General features: G+C 33.8%; 1 pseudogene; it reads left to right on the plus strand.

The window, feature by feature from the left end:
- Window positions 1-7,151: 7,151 nt before the first annotated feature.
- Window positions 7,152-12,979, plus strand: LOC100789640 (bifunctional epoxide hydrolase 2-like; annotated as a pseudogene).
- The last annotated feature ends 3,889 nt before the right edge of the window (window positions 12,980-16,868 follow it).

Raw genomic sequence — 16,868 nt, forward strand, 5'->3', positions numbered from 1 at the left:
AAATTTCTTATTAGATACATATTCTCGCTAACTACACATTTTTAGTCTCTAAGAAAATACATTTACACTCCATCAAAATCATATCATTCTTTTTTAATGCATATTGAGTAAAAAGAAGCTTTGGCAACATCTTTTTATTTTAGTACAATGCATTTACATCAGAAGGCGATAAACAAAGTAAGATGTAACATTCAAGGGTTACTAGTGTGTTTTTAATGCTTATAAAGTTGAACCACATCCACCAATTCATAAAATGCAACTACATAAATGTAAATATTAGAATCCTTTAGATGAATCAACAATTAAGTGAATATGACATGTAATGACGGGAACAATCATTTTAACAACAATAATAACAACTTAATTAGAAAATTTTAAATTTTAAATTTGAGCATATAAAAGCAAATATACTATTAAGAGTCAAATTTCAAAACACCAATTATCATGAATCATTTTAGGCTTAATTATTATTTTTTTCAAATAATAATAACATGAATAAAGCATAAATAAGGAGAGTTTCCATCATTTTTTTATACTTCTATGTTTAAGAAATCTCTAAACACATTTCAGAGTAACAATACACATATATGAAGATAAAACAGACTTTTCAAACTCAAGTGATTTCTGTGTGCTAAAATGTAATCAAACTGATAAAGGTGGAAGAAGCTATTAAAGTCACTTTTTTTATATCTAAAGTTTTTATTTTCTACCTATGAAAATTAATCCACATTCCTATAAAAGTAAAGGAGCATATCATTTACACTTATAAGTTTATTGTCTTGTTTTTATTTTACTAGAAATTATAGTCAATTAGTAAAAAGAAATTATATAAGTTTTGAACTCAGCTCATAAAATTTCTATTATTTTTTATAATTAGAGACTTACAAAACTTAACTTCCACTAAAAATGTCAAAATTTGGTATGTAATATTTTAACATGTATGAGAAATTTTCAAGGATATCATGTTAAAATCTCTTATTGATGTTGGAAAAATTAAATAATTATAAGTTCTAACACACAACACATTTAATTGTTATTGAGCTTCTTGTTTTGTTAGATACATTTGTGTTTGATGCTTATGTTTTATTCATTGTTCTATTTTAGAAATAAAATGTAATTGAAAATAAAAAGAAAAAAAAGTTTTTATCTTTCAAGTAAAACTTAATTAATGTTGTCTATAGCTTGTACAATGTGTTGATGTTACCTAGATTGTCAGAAAGAAAGAAAATAATGAATGAATTGCTCAATTGTTGAAATATGCTCTCTTATTCTCATATAGTGCAAATATGCTTTCCTAGAAAACCAAATCTCCTTGTAGTCCAGCCAAGTTACAACTTACAACCCAATAAAGTCCTTGGTGATCTTTGCATATGAGGGTAGTTTTATGATTTCAAAATAAATGAAAAGCAAAGTTTATTTGTGAGGGTTTGAGAGATACACTCACCTAGATACACTTGTGTGTTTGAGAGAAATACTTTGATTGTGAAGAATGAGGTGACTTTGATTTTATTTAACTTGTGCCATGCTAGCTAATCTCTTAAGAATTGTTGCAATTGCATCCTTCACATAAACTTGTGTGTGAACACCACATTGTGTGATTGATCAGTTTTCAATATCACTTGTTCATTTTCATTTGAGAAGCTTGCATGGATGGATGCTTTTGGGGAGCAATCATCAATTTTAGAATTATCACACATTTCAATGTTTAGTGGTGTTTTTCTTTTCTTTAGTTTAATTCTAGAGTAGTTAAGTTAGTTTTATATTACTTGAGGATAAGCAAAAATTTATGTTTGGGGGTGTTTTTGATAAATGCCTAGTATACTTATTCATCTTGGCATTTATATTACATTTTCCTAGCTTAAAACATTGTTGGGTTTAATTTCATGCTAACTTTACTAATAATTAGACATATGTTTAGTGTTTTAATTCAATAGGAATTTATTATCATCTTAATGTTTATTATAAGAAAAAAGTAAGAATTGAAGATTTTGGAAGAATCACAATTGGAAGATCAAGCCATATCTTTGGAAGCAAGTTTTCAAAGCCAAGTTTCACTTATTTTGGTACAACCATCTAGAGGCTAAGCGTGGAAAACTTGAGGCCGAACCTAGCACTACTAAGGTGGCATTAATGAGACTAAAACAAACATATAAAAGGCCTAAATGAAAAGGGGTTCGAGGTATTTGGTTGGTTGAGCTATCTAAGGCTTTGGGTGAAGGCTAGGAATCTCTCCCTTACTCTCCATGGCTTCCCTATCAAGTTCTTTCATTTTTTGCATCTTCTTCTTCTTGTTGTAGTTATGTAGTTAGGTTTACCCTTGGTGGGGGTTGATTTAATTGAACTCATTCTTAATTATGTTTACATTCTAGCTATTAATCTATGTTTATTGTTCATTATTAAGTGTTCTCTTCTATTCTTAATGTTTGTCTTGGCTTGATCACCCATTGTTTGATTTTGTGGTTTGAATATGATTCCAAAATATATTTGAATATAGAAATGGAGGAGAAGACCTAATGCATTTTGTTGCTAAAAATATAGCAAATTTTGTTAGTCATGTTTTAACTCTTGTTCTTAAAGCAAGTCACTTGATTAGGCTACACAAGGGATTGATAGTTTAGTTTAAGGACTTAGGCTTTTTTCATCTAAGGAATTGGGGTTTGAGGATTTTATGAGTTGAGAATAATAGTTGAACCTTAAACTATATGAATGACATATGTATGCATGAAAGGATGGTTTGGTGAAGTCAACCACAACACTTTTGTTTATTGTTGTTTAATCCTATTTACCGTATTCCAAGTGTTCGCAAAAATTCTCCCAAATGAATTTCTTGTTCTTTTTCTCTTGAACTTCACATTTATTTAAAATCTTGCTATTTATATTCTCAAAATACATCTATCAAAATGTTTTTTTATAGGCGTAGTTACTTGAACATCTCCAGTTATTGTCACTTAATTTTTCATATTTATTATATATGCTCAAAATTCATAAAATCAAATTCAATGCCCATTCTTGATTTCTTTGGCATTAGGCCATTAAGAAGGGTTTATTCATGGCGTATTTGCATTATAAATGACTATAAATTTTACACAAAGGCATGGAGTGAGGAATGAAAACTTCTAATTATGGTAAATGTGTACAAGGCAAAAATGGTCAATTTGAAGATATTGGGGTATTGATGAATGTTATTGAATTGGATTATATTGGCACACCCATTAAAAATTAGTTATCTTCAAGTGTGATTGGTTTGATAATACTAATTAGAAGCCAAAAGTAGACAATAAGTATGCAGTTGTTCAAGGCAATAAGGAATATATACGATGTATGTCCCATTCATATTTGAACAATAATTTGAGCAAGTTTTTTCCATGTCATATCCTAAGGAACATCACGATTGGCTTTCATTAAGACAAAGGAATGCAGTGAAATCACAAGTAACATTTTTAATAAGCCTGACTAGTGTTATTGGACTCAGCTCGGATCGATCGATTCAACTAGTTAGCTCGGGATCGATCACAAGGCCGGACTGAGCCTCTAACTTGATCAGTTATGTATTTTAACTGGTTTGAACCGATTGGTTTTTAATGAAATCAGTGACTCAAGGGTTACATTTGACTCAACTTTTACATTTTGGTACAAGCTTTATTCTTGTTCACACACGTTTTTTCATATACTGATGCTTCCTTTCCCATGTTGTTTTTCATACGCTTCACGATTTCCTATGTTGTTGTACTCCACAAGCTTTCCACATACTCCACGATACAACTTTACATTTTAAATTAAAATTAATTCAAATTTAGTCAACAACATCACACACACATATTTATTAAAAATATAGTACATTATTATTGACAAACCACTATTAATTGAAATTACAAAATAAAAGATATTATTTAAATAACATCACATTAAGAAGATTGCGGTGTAAGACATTTCATTTTTTATTTTTCTTAAGAAAACATGAACTTTATATCATAGAGACTATATTATTTCTTTTTTTTTTTTTTAAAAAAAGAGACTATATTATTTAAGTATTCACCGTATAATTGGTCTATTGTCTTCAAAAGCTAATTCAAGAACATTGTGATATGTAAAGACCAAAAGTTATCACTAACTTATTTATTTCTTTCACACACGTTACCAAGGTCATTATATTATTAAATATTTTTATGACAAGTATAGTAGTTTAATTTATTATATATATATATAGTACTTTTTTTTATAATTTATCACAATTATACATATAAAAGTTTGATTTTTTATGATTTTTAAAGTATGAAAATTTATAAGATAAATTATTTAATTTTTTTAAACAAAGATTGAGTCATGGGAGTCAACTAGTGACTCACTAGCTAGGTTGACCCCTGACCTAGTGACCCAATACGCTGACCAAGTCAATGATTGTTCTATGTTTGATAACTATGAGTCTGATAATGGAGCTCCATAACAAGATGTGCATGAAGTTCATGACCTTCATGTAATGCCATATGTTGATGCATATAATCACGATGATAATTTTGTAGCTATTAGTGGTGACACTGGCGAAGTTAACATGGTTTTACTTAATCAACCTTAGAGCAATAATGAGAATGATTTAAATGACAATGAGATTGACATGTCAACTTAAGACTGACAATAAGAATGATTCAAATGACAATGAGTGAGAGTGATTTCAATGATACAAATTCTACTTTAGTAATATTTCTATTCTATTATATGTCAACATTCTATTATAATTTAATTATTTTTTTGCATATAGATGGAAAATGCTATAGGTAGAGACAGAGATCTTGGTTTGGACAGAGGTTTTCACATGAATTTTCTTGCATCGGATACTTTCATTACCGCATGTTCTTGGACTAAGATCTTGCTAATGAGAAGATATGGATTAGCTAGGAGCTAAGCATGAGTAAGCTTCACAATTTTTTTTATATGGTTTTATCAAGTAATTATTATTTGTTTTCTTATTTTTAGTATTCATTGTTTATTATTATTATTATTATGACTATTATTATTATTATTATTATTATTATTATTATTATTATTATAGTTGTATGTCTCTAGAAAGTTCTAGTAGAGTTGTCTCAAACATCATCAAAGCCAACTATGATGGTCCCTAGTCTACCTTGACTAAGGTGCTAGAAAAGTACATGTTTTTTTTAATGTACTTAAGGTAACATTGTTTTTAATTTTATTATTTTGTAAGTAGCTGTCGCAACCTACCCTTCGGCGAGAGGGCGACGCGAGGGCTCACGGGTCCGTCTTCCAAGAAAGGAAAATGCGCAGAGTCGCCACCAACGTTTATTTGAGAAAAACGTCGAAAAAACCGGAAAAGGATGTGGCCTACGAACTTTAAGTGTGAAAGGTTCGGGAGTTGTATTTACGCACAGGGAAGGTATTAGCACCCCACACGCCCGTCACAAAGGACGACAACCTTTAATCAAGTGTGCAAATATGACTTTAAATTATTTTATTTTCCCTTTCTTACATTTTTATGTCTTTTTACGCTTTTTGTATTTTTTATCTTTTTTGTGATCGACAAGGGTGTTTCCCTTGCTCTTACGTATTCCTCAATTGTGATAAGGAAATTAGACCTACGTAGTTATTTCAAAAGGGGCGAATCAAGTGATTCTTTTTACTTGGAAGGTGGTCATTTAAGGCGTTGCACCTTAAAATGACCCATTTTACTTGGTGAGAAAGCTAAGGCGTTGGACCTCTAACCATCTCACGAGGTCGACAAAAGCGGGGCTTTTGCTCCTACGTATCCTCCATCGAAGAGGAAATCAGACCTACGTAGTTCTCACGAAGGCAGTAAAGTGATGTGTTGATTTTATGCTTTTGAACGGTCCATGTTAACCGACAAAAGCAAAGAGGACCGTTTAAGACATTGGACCTTAAAACAGTTTTCAGTGCTTTTGAACGGTCCATGTTAACCGACAAAAGCTTGATTTTGTGAGTTGATTTTAGCCTTAGTTTCACTTTGGTTATTAGTCAATTCATTCTAGGAAAATTCCAAAGAAAAACGTCCGATCGATTTTTTTGATTATTTTATTTAAAGATATTTTGATTATTTTATTATTATTTTGATTTTTTTGGTTTAACCGAGGTTACAACGTGAACGATCGGTTAGATTTTGTTTTAACAGTGATTAAACGAGATTACAACGCAAATGATCGGTTGAAATTCATTTTATCATTTATTAGGCGAGAAAACGACTTAAATGATCGGTTAAAGCTCGTTAAAAATGGAAGAAAAGAAATCGAAAGTGAACGAAATAAAGATGAAAGCCAAAAAACAAGAAATGAATTAAAAGTCTCGGATTTGGAAACTTACCCGTTGAAGCACGGAGAACGGATGAAGAACAGAGGAAAACCTTCACGGATTTGCTTACGGAAATATCTCGGAAGCGTTACGGAAGCACCTCAACTTGGTTTTTCTTCACGGAAACAATTTTTTTCACCCAAAATAGCTGAAATGCATAGCCTGGGGGATCAGGGACCCATAGAATAGCCCTCCTTTTCCTTTTTATAGGAAAAAAGGGGAGGAGGTTGCCGCCTAGCTCTCTTCCAGCTCTGAAAAACACTCTGGAAGGTCTATTTCAAAATTTCAAAATTACTATTTGCACCCCCCATTTTGATAAGTTCACCCCCTTCTTTCGTAGTTTATGGAAAAGTTACGGAAGCCTTACGGAAGCTTATAGGACTTGATTTTCTTATTTTTTCTCTTCCTTCTCACCCATATTAAGTGAAATATGCTTGTTTTGGGTTATAGGAATTTTACGGAAGCATTACGGGTGTTCCGGAAGCTCCGGAAGCCATTTTTTAACAAAACGGGGGAGGTGGTCGCCACCCAGCTCACCCAGGCAAGCTAGGTTGCTTCTACCTTAAGCAAGAAATTGCTCAGAATTCTCTAGAAGGGCCTAGATTCAAAAATTGCTATTTGCACCCCCATTTTACTAAATACACCCCCCTTACCCTTTCTTTGCTGATTCTTTTTCCGTAACGTTACGGAACTTCACAAATTACGTAACGATACTTTTTTTCTTTCCGTAATGTCACGAAACTTTACAGATTATGCAACCATCCCCTTTTCGGCTTCTGGAATGCTACGGAACTTTACGGATTGTACAATAATGTTTCCTTTTGACTCCCGATATGTCGCGGAACTTCATGGATAGCTTAACGATGGGTGTCAAGTTCCTCGAAGCGGTGAAGCGAAGGTTGTATGACATCAAACAATGGTCCCCGGACGAAATTAGGGTATGACAGTAGCATTACATGGATAAGACCTACTTATTTTGATCATTGGTATATATATTGGCTTCTTAATTATTTTTTTGTTGCATATTATGGGTTTATGCTTAAGCCTTGGCACAACATTTTAATTAATGAGAAATTTTATTGGTACAACAAATTGTACAATTTTACTACTAAGTGAGAGAGAAGAGAGATAACTTTGAGACATAATAAATGATGCACTAAGAAATAGACATAAAAAATTACGTATAAATTGTTGTATGAATATTGTTACAATATCCTTTGTAATTGGTTAAACACAAACCTTTTTTTTCAGATTTGGTGGGTGTAGTACATGCATGATTTTTTTTTTTTTATTTGTAAGGGAAGTTATCTTACAATTTAGTTTTTTTTTTTTTTATAAGTGTGTTGCTTAGAGACACTTGTGCCTTTTTTATATTTCATTTTCAAAGTTGCTTGTTTATATATATAATTTGTTTAAAGTTAATATCTTATTTTCATATAGAAAACATACAAGTGGTTGCCTTAATATGAAACTATTGTAAGAGTTGCTTTTAAATACAAAATGTTATAAGATTGGGAAGAGTACAATGTCCAAGTTATGCATGGGTAAGGACAAGGGTCATTGGATCATTCTTGAAGTGAGGCAAATATTAGAGGCTTATTGGGCTAGAGCTAATTTCAAAGACAACAGTGACACTAGGAAAAAATTGGGCAATTGACAATGGAGCCTTATTGTATACTAGTGGATTTGTTTCTATTGCATTACATCATAAAAGAATGGTGATTAAAATCATATGTTCAACTTATGTTCATTGATTTTAATTATTATATTCATTAACTTGTAATATATATGTAGGTCCATCAACATAATTGAGATCCCACAATATGTGATCTAACCAAATTGTGTGGTTTTTTTTAATTTAAAAATCCCATTTGTTTTGCTTGCCCTTTTATACAATAATGATTCAGGCCTATAAATGCCAATACATTTTAATTAAATTTGCATGTTTTGAATAACCAATACAAAATTTCCAATACCCCATATCATTTGCATACGTGGAAGTTAAGGGACTAAAGCTCCATGTTGCCGAGATTGGAAGTGATCACTCCTTGAACACCCTACACTTACCGGAACATTGTTGATTCATTAAGTTCTTCAAATTTCATTTTTTAGTGATAATTCTGTTGGTGAAGGTCAAAAGGCACTGGTTTTCTTACATGGATTCCCAGAAATATATGGTATACATGGAGGCACCAGATGATTGCTATAGCAAAAGCTGGCTACTGGGCTATTGCCTTTGATTTCAGAGGCTATGGACTTTCTCAGCATCCTGCGGAGCCACAAAAAGCAAACTTACTTGACCTTGTTGATGATGTCGTGGGTTTGTTGGCTTCACTAAGCATTACCAAGGTATGCAACAACATGTGCTATACAATACAATTTGAGTAATATCTATTGTAACGACCCACCTCGTCGCTACGATATTAACACTCTAATATGCAATAATTTCAATTTTTATAAAAAGAACTCCCTTAATTTGCTTATGAAAATAGAAGTAATTTTGTCCCAACCTACATTCGCTAAAACATACACATTTGCTTAGGTGAATATATATATATATATATATAGGAACAACAACTTAGTACATGTCATCCAAATGATGGAAAATTAAAATCTGTTCATGCATATAAATAAAATCTGAAGTTTACATCTTTAATTCAACAAAATGACTCATAACCCAACTATGGAGGAGTTGATAAACAAAATACAACTCTCTCCCAAAATAATGCCAACGTTGTCATGTCGGCTCGGCGGATCCTCACGAGAATCTTACTCCTTGCACCCTACTGCTCCCATGAATAATGTTCGCGATCATCACAAGTATCAACCACACAATACAAAATTGCAAGAGTGAGTTCATTATAAAAAGAACCAATACCAATTACAAATAACCACAATTAGCAAGAAACATAGGCAAACATTATCAGCTTACACAACATTCATTATTCGACACTCACATCCAACAATTGTTCATCATCCACATTCAACAATTACTCATCATCCATCCATGGATCCAATCAAGACTGCATAATGATGCATGTACCTGACTCAACTCTCAGATGCAATGTCGTACGTACCAACAACCAAATCCCAGAAAATAGCCTAAGCGTGTCCACACGACACTCTCACTTAGGAAACCATGCAGAGTTCATTGAGACCACCAGATTGTGCACGTAATTGCCCCCCCCATAGGTGATCAGCTTGGGGCCCAAAGGAGTTCCCTACCAGGTGACACGCCCCCTTAGTACAAAGTATACTATGCCACAATTATTTTATTTCCTGTGTCATATGAGGTATGAACGTGGCCAAAAGCAAGTGCCAAAGACCATGGACCAATTAAAGCGCCTAAGCATCCCCTCAGAAATGCTTAGATTCTTTAACCACACTTGTCCCCCACGAATGGGCCATCTGACAAGGTCAGTGCACTTCCCCCGCATGAACATACACTACATACGACGTATGAACGTGGCCAAAAGTAAGTGCCAAAGACCATGGACCAATTAAAGCGCCTAAGCATCCCCTCAGAAATGCTTAGATTCTTTAACCATGCTTGTCCCCCATGAATGGGCCATCCGACAAGGTCAGTGCACTCCACCCCCCACGAACATACACAACATCCAATGTATCGAACATGGGCACCATCAAGTGCAATGACCATGGACAAATTAAAGTGCCTAAGCATCCCCGCAGTGAATGCTTAGATTCTTTAACCACTCTAGTCCCCCATGAATGGGCCGTCCGACAAGGTCAGTGCACCCCCCCATGTATATACACAACATGCACATGCCAATGCATTTCCAACATCAGTCAACATTCCATTTCCATATCATTCTCAACATAGATATCATCTCGTCTCAATGAAGTTATCAACAACAACAACAACATCATTTCATATTCACATAATCATCAACATTAACATCAATCATGTTGACATGGTCTTTATTAACAACGTCATCTCAAATCAATATCATCATAATTATCAATATCACCACATATCAATTAAAATCCTCAATAACGACATCAACAATAAATCGCATTCCGCACATATATATTTCTTTCATGCTTGAGATTCACACTTCCCAGGTCTTCAAACAACCCAAATCAAATAGAGACAACAATTTCATTCATCACAATAAATATATATATATATCGCATCCCATTCGTCAAAACATAGTTTTTCTTGAAAACCAGCATGCAACATCAATATCAATGTATGGTGTCCCATTAGTTAAAAACATTATTTCTCTTGGAAAACCCGCATGCACATCAAGGAAAATTATATCGTATCCCATTAGTTAAAAAACATCATTTTCTATAAAGGAAAAATCAGCATGCAACAGGGACATGCAGTTATTCTCTTAGCTAAGTTTCCTAACCTTAACTATGGTGTTAAAACGGTAAATTTTATAATAAACTCCCCTCACCTATTGTGAGCTACCCGCGGGTTCCTCGTCACGTCACTTGGAGATTTCTTTTTCATCCCCGTTCGTCGGTTCCATGCAAGCCTCTACCATACCAAAATGAAGGAGACTTAATATGGATTTCAAAAACAAAGCTAATAACAATGCTCTAGATCAAACACCCGTGTCACTACATAAAAGTGGTGAGAGCATTTCGGGTTTTACAAAGGGACATCATTTTGAAATCCGATCACGCCAATGTGACCGAGGTTCAGTGAAGGTAACGAAAATAACACTCATTTCATGAAAAGATAACGTTTACAAAGTCTTTTTGCTCTAGGGTTTTTCAAAGGAAGCATAAAACATGCAATGGTGGTTCCAAAGTCAGAAAAGATGCAAAGACAAGCTAAAACTAACAAGGAACAAGCATAGAATCATGGTTACCTCAAGGAAAACCATGAAGGTTAGACCGGGCTTCGTCCTCAACTGAAACTGTGAGGCAAGTTGGAAGATTCTGCTTCGGTTGAAGGGTTCCTCTCGGTGTGGGGTTCCAACGGAGAAAAATGGCAATTTGTGGTGGCTACTGGTGGCTGTGGGTGATGGAGAAGAAGCTTGGCACATTGGAAATGGTTTTGGAAGAAAGAAGGAGAAGGAAATGGCGTTTTTCCAAAGCTACTTGAACTACAAGGCTCAAAAAGCACAAGTGACTAATGCTCTCAGAAACGGAAATGTTGTGCACACTGCAGACGTCTTCTCAAAGATCCCAATGGTTAGATCATGTACAAGTGTTCTGTGAAGCTCCAGACCCAATTTCGAGAAGATGCAATGATTAACAAAGGTTGGGCAGCATTTTTACCGAGACAACTTCATGTAGCTTCCTTGAGAAGCTTCATTAAGAGGCTTCCTCGAGAAGCTTCCTCGTAGCTTCTTTGAGAAGCTTTCTCGAGAGGCTTATTTGAGAAGCTAGATTCTTATCTACCCACTCCCCTCTATGAACTAAATTCACCTCTTTGAAAATAATTACGGATAAAATAACACAACAAAATAATCAAACATCAAATATAATCACTAATATATATATATATATATATATATATATATATATATATATATATATATATATATATATATATATATATATATATATATATATATATATATATATATATATATATATATATATATATATATATATATATATATATATCAGGGTGTTACATCTATCATACTTAAGAAACTACACGAGTTTCAAGAATTATAGAATAATACATTTCATAGACGATTCTAAAATTAACAAATTTTATCACCAAATTTTCCATTAAAATTTGCCTCAAATATAAGCAGACCCATAGTAAAGAGACCAAGATAGAAAACTAAAATCATGGTTGATTTATATCATATACTTATGTGTTTATATCAAATGCAAAGGGAAAAAACAACACCCTTTTGATTCAAGTGAAAACTTAGGCTAATTGTATGTGCTTGTTGGTAGTTAAGGACTTTGGTGCCTTTCCAGGATATATTGTTACCTCTCTCCATCCAGACAAAGTAGATTCAGTCATAATGTTAGGTGTTCCATTCATGCTTCCAGGTCCCTCTGCTATTGAAAACCTCCCAAAAGGCTCCTACGTTATTAAGTGGCAGGTGTAAATTCTGTCCCATCATTTTCATCTCCCCCTTTGTCAATAATGAACTAATGATTAACTATATTTAGGAGGCTGGGAGGGCAAAAACAGATTTTGTTCGCTTTGATGTTAAGTCAGTTATAAGGAACATCTACACACTCTTCTCTGGAAGTGAGATACCAATAGCAGGTGATAATCAGGAAATCATGGATTTGTATGACCCAACTACTCCCCTACCACCATGGTTCTCCGAGGAAGACCTGACAACCTATGCATCACTATACGAAAAATCTGGCTTCAGATTTGCATTGCAGGTTCCATACAGGTAATCCCAGTACAATACCTCTTCTAGAAATCTAAAAATGTGGAATCTTTTTCCTTGTATTTCAATATTGGCATGTTATTCTCAAGAATTGAAATCTTATTCTAAATAATTGTATACAACTAAGGTTCTTTTATATGAGACATAACATGTCATTTTCCTGAAACCAGGTTTCTTAAGTTGAAGTCTTTTGTTTCAATGCTCTAAAATAGTTTTAGTTTTCTAGTCTAGGGTACTTCAGTAATATTATCATAGCTAATGATCCACAGAGGACTCTTGGAGTGGATAGTGGCATTGCTGGAATTAGTAGTTAAATGCCTATTGGAATCTATAGCAATTTATGTTCAGATTCATGTACATGGCTATTCATGTACCTAGAATATACAATGCATGTACTTGGGAACTATAATCATCATTAATCTCGTTGTAAATACAAAATTGTAATTACTAGATCAACCGAGTAACTCTAGTTATTCAAAAAATTAATTCTCTGCTAGTAATCCTTTAAAACTTTCGCAAGTTGGTATCAAAGCAGGCTTGGCCCTATGATGTCTCTATTCTGCCTCTCAATCCCAAAAAGAGGGAATATGATAGATGACAGTTTCTAAGTAATAGTTTGAATCAATAATGATCATCATTGTGATTAAAGAGAGGCCAGGTCTCATGAATGCCTGCAGTAGGAGGGATAGCTCTGGTTTCTTGAATACCAGGAAGAGATTCTGCATTCCTATCGTTCTATCCTGTTTCTCAATCTCTGTTTTAGCACCCTAATGCATATTATTCATAGATTGCTTGATCTATGAATAAAACATACAATTAACATGACCTATTCACCTTTATATAAAATGCACAATTGCACATAAACAAACATATGTATTCTTTAAATGTAAATTGATCTTACCTCTTATTTGCATTTCGGTTCTCTGATTTTGTTTCTCATGTCCATCCACCACTTTTCTCAATGTCGACATACCATCCACATTTAATTTTCTAGACAACTTTGTGTTTATCTCATTAGCAAGAATAGCTGCAGGATTTTCTAATTCTCCACAATACCCATGACCAGACATGTGCAAACATTCATTCTTCCCCATAACTATAGTTGATCCAATCTCTGATATGTGGTTTAGCAGTTCCATAACACGAGACTCGTTACTAGGGATAACCTAACAATGATATAAAAAGCAAAGAACAGATTTACAACACATTATTAGATAGAAATTTTCATAATTATCTTTTTTCTTCACCCAGAAAAAATTTCAACAACTAACACAACCAAAAGGTCAACCAGAAAAATCAGAAGTTGGTAAAGAATGGATTTAAATTTGAAAGTAAAAATAGTAAATTGCAAGTTCATATATTGGTATTGGTTCATTAGCAAAAGGTTAATGTAGTCCATTGTGCATTTTAGATTATAGCATATTTGAAGGAAATAATCATTTTTTTGCCAGCTTCTTGAGATAGCTTTAAAAAGAATACAATATTTCAAAGAATTTAAGTGTTCCTAAACAAGCCTTCAGCTATACTAGATGTGCTTTAGATAAGTATAATACATGCAAACATATTCAAAATAATTTGTGGAGCACTTATTGGGCACAAGATTACTCTCATTGTGAAAGTGTTTGAAATGCCTGTGCCTGTGCTTGTTCAGTTCACAGTACCTCCTCCCCATGCTCCCGATTCTGCACGCTCACACGCACAATTACAACTACTCTGCCTTGATGTTTGACTCAAACTAAAGACTAATTCTGAGTGATTGCCTATATTTCCTTTTTTTAATATATATTATGCCATAATTTATACTTTAGTTTTTACTTACTAATTACTTGTTTGATCCATACATGAACTTAAATCATATGGAAGCTAAAAAATACATGTCGAAAATCATGCAAGCTTATCTAATTATTTTAATCAAGTGTTACCTTACTTGATTAATAGACAAGAATTGTTATCAAAATCCATTAGTAGTTGCATGCAACACAGCAATGCCTACTGATTCACTTTCCTGTTATCACATTAGGAAACATTACATTGCCAATACAAGAATGTCCCTTGCCTTGTTGCTTGCTAATCCCTGACATCTAAACAGAAATGGAGAATGTAGAGTTCTGCGTGCATTGATTCTGTAGATAATAAATAGGAAGGTCCAAAAAGAAAGCAGGTTCCAGAAAATTGGTGTTCTCTGGCTCTGATTCTGATCCCTACTTTTTTATAGACGAAATGAAATTAAATTTAAACATAAAATAATATGAATAAATAATACATGCATAGACAATGTCAAGAAATTTTATACTATCATCCAATTTTATACTAGAAAGTTTGTTGACTTTTCAGAAGCTAACTAACTAATTTTTTTAAAAATCATACTAAAGATGGTTTTTGATGGGTTGGTAGGATAAATAGGGTTACAATTGACCGGACATGCCTATTAAACTTGATAAATAACTACATAAAAGACACTTTCAACTTACTAGAAAAAATGGTAAAATGTTAAATACTAACTCACCACTACATTTGATGCCAAACTAGCCATAATATCAGAGCTGTATATAGTACTCAAGGTACTTGGAATCATATTCCTAGATATGACTGTAAAAGGGGGGAAACACAAGGAGTTAGTTAAGTAAGAAAAATGAAAAGAAACAAAATCAATTTAAGGAGAAACATATATTTATATAAGTTTTTTACTTTCTCCAAAAGATTGGTTAGTGCCAATGAAGAGCATAGTGACAGGGTAAGAGCTATTCCTCCTACAGGACATGTTTGGAAAATCAGAAAAGGGGAAATAATTTGTTCTCACAACGCGGTAACTTGCAGTAGAGGAGGCCACTCTGGAGGGCTAGGAATAAGACACGTGGCAAACTGGTCCAAATCTGAATGCTCAACGCCGCACTCCTCCTCGAGACACTTGTCCTATTGTCTCCTAACACAAACACAACCACACTTGTTCTCAGCCTTGTCCAATTGGTTCTCCACCAACCTTTGGAGTAGAACCAGCAAGAGACACAAAATGAACGCGGACAGGATGAGTCCAATGTGATCAATTGGTGTGGGAAACAGGATCACGAGGTAAAAATCATCAGAAGCTCTCACAATAGCAGTCTGCTTGGCACTATAAAGTCCTCAGTGTTGTGACACATACACGCAATGCATCCGTTGTCAGTAAAATTACTAGCAATGGAAGCCTCGAGCGCGTGATCATAGTTGCGTGTAAGTGACACTCGGCCACCATGTCCCACAACAAGCTAAGTAAGCATGGAGCTCGTTGTAGAAATTGAAAACCTTCTTTGGGTGCAGTAGGCCAAGGCCATGTATAGCCAAGCTGTCCATGACAATGTCTGGTTGGCTTCCTAGCACGCCTGGTGACTGCACTGGATATGCCAAGGCAGTGTCATAATGTTCCATGCCGGTTGCTGCTGGCTTCACTCCACCCCAATAACCAGCTAGTTCACAAACTATACTTTATCATTGGGTAAGCTACTTCACAAACTATGCTTAATATCAAAGCATTCATAAATAAAAGAAAATGCATCGTATCAAAATTTATTAATAGGATTTAAGGATCTAAGACCATGCTTCGCATTGTGATGTTGCTTTCCTCCATCTACTAGATGGTTCAGACCTGACATTTGCTTATTGTTCTGTAATTTCTTTTGAAATTTAGTATTCTCTTTAATACCAGTTAAGAATGATAAAGTAATGTTAAGATACCTTATTTTCTTGTTTTATATACCTCCAGTATTGTCTTTAAGGATCTAGGACCATACTTCACATTGTGATGCTGCTTTGCTCCATCTACTAGATGCTTCAGACCTAACATTTGCTCATTGTTCTGTAATTTCTTTTGAAATTTAGTATTCTCTTTAAGGAATAGAATGATAAAAGATCGGTCGACCTCTACAAGAGAATTTCCAAAATAGTGAAGCATAAACAATGATAAAAGATCTTGTCCAATTGAGGAAGCGTTTTATCCAACAAATTATTTGTATAAAGAAATCCAACATGTTGTTATTGGGTCATTGGACAAAAAATGTACAGTAAGCACCACATAAAAACACATCGTACACACTACTCAAATAAACGTCAACTGACCATAATAAAAAAATGTAAACAATCCAAATGTCTAGTGTGAAACAAAAATTCCATCTTTCTCATCTACATGTTGCTAAATTCCATGTTTTTAATATGTAGAAAATATGCTGC

This window comes from Glycine max, chromosome 9 (genome assembly GCF_000004515.6).
Source record: "Glycine max cultivar Williams 82 chromosome 9, Glycine_max_v4.0, whole genome shotgun sequence".
Taxonomy (NCBI): domain Eukaryota; kingdom Viridiplantae; phylum Streptophyta; class Magnoliopsida; order Fabales; family Fabaceae; genus Glycine; species Glycine max.